Raw genomic sequence first — 1,281 nt, forward strand, 5'->3', positions numbered from 1 at the left:
TAAAACTTCTCTCCACCTTTCTTTTCTTCCCTCTCCTTGCATTTCCCTCCCTCTCCCTCTGCTTTAACCATCTCCCACAAGGGAACTCTTCTGTCTAATCCAGAAGAGGAGGCCTTCACTCTCTCCAAGCTCCCTTCCTCCAACCTACTCCTTTCTTAGCAGTCCCTACTCCAGCTCCACGCGCCTAGGCCTTTTCAACCCCTAGAAATCCCGGGAGCTCCGCGGTGGCAGCCGCACTACTTGCCTGTCCTCCTTGCCGGGGGCGGGAGGGGGGGCTGTAAACTACATCTCGAGGTTGTCTTTGGGTTTAGCTTCCTCTCTCCAGCTCACCCAAAGTTTTCCTTTTCCTATGGGCACGAACGGTCCCAGCCCAGGCTGAGTTCCACGCACTCTGGCTCCGCTTTTGCAGCAGGGCATAGTGCGAACTGTTCATCAGGCCTGCGTGGCGCTGGGCCGGGGACCTTCAAGTGGCAGCCTGACACTTTGAACGAACTGAGCCCTTTCAGAGATTAATCTACGGAGATGAGGGAGCGACCTCAAAATCGCAGGCGAAAGATGGGGGCTAGATCCTCCCGGTGGGAGAGACCCCTCTCGGCTACTCTCTTTCCTCAGCTCCGGGGCCGGCGCCTCCTAGTTCTATCCTCTAGCCCCTCGGGAGGCTCCGGGAACAATCCGGTTACGTCCGCTAGCGCTGGGGGACTATGGGTGCGCGGGGCGCCAGGAGGAGCGGGCTGTGCAGAACAGCCTGCCTGGCCTCGCTCTCAATATTGCCTTTCAGACGACTCGCAGGTTCCTGGAAATGCAAACACAGCCCGTGCCTGATCCATGCTCGCCCACAGCCCGAGCGCACCCCTCCCTGCCTCACATCCCGTCGTTCACACTAACACGCACACATACGCGTGTGCAAACGCACACGCACAGAGCTGCGCGCCCCCGCACACCCAGGCACCCTTGGCTCAGCCAGGTACCCCCACCCTGGGCGCCCGCTGGCCCGCCAGCCTCGGGCGCACCCCTCGCCCCCCCTCACGCACGCGCACGCATGCACTCCCCGAGCCCCCGCACCGGGCGGAGGCACGCGGTGAGTGGGGGGGTGGTGCGGAAGGGACAGGCCAGGGGCCTGGGAGCGGAGTCCCCCAGTCCATCCCGCGCTCGCCTTCCGCCAACTGCGTTCCTGCGCGAAGGCTCCGGGCTCCCCTTTGGCTCCCCAACCCGAGGAGTTGGCGCTGAAAACACTTAACCCTCCTCCTCCTCCCTCGAGGCCCCCCAACCCTCCCTGCGCGC

This window comes from Neophocaena asiaeorientalis, unplaced genomic scaffold (genome assembly GCF_003031525.2).
Source record: "Neophocaena asiaeorientalis asiaeorientalis breed wild unplaced genomic scaffold, Neophocaena_asiaeorientalis_V1.1 scaffold240, whole genome shotgun sequence".
In the NCBI taxonomy this organism is placed as follows: domain Eukaryota; kingdom Metazoa; phylum Chordata; class Mammalia; order Artiodactyla; family Phocoenidae; genus Neophocaena; species Neophocaena asiaeorientalis.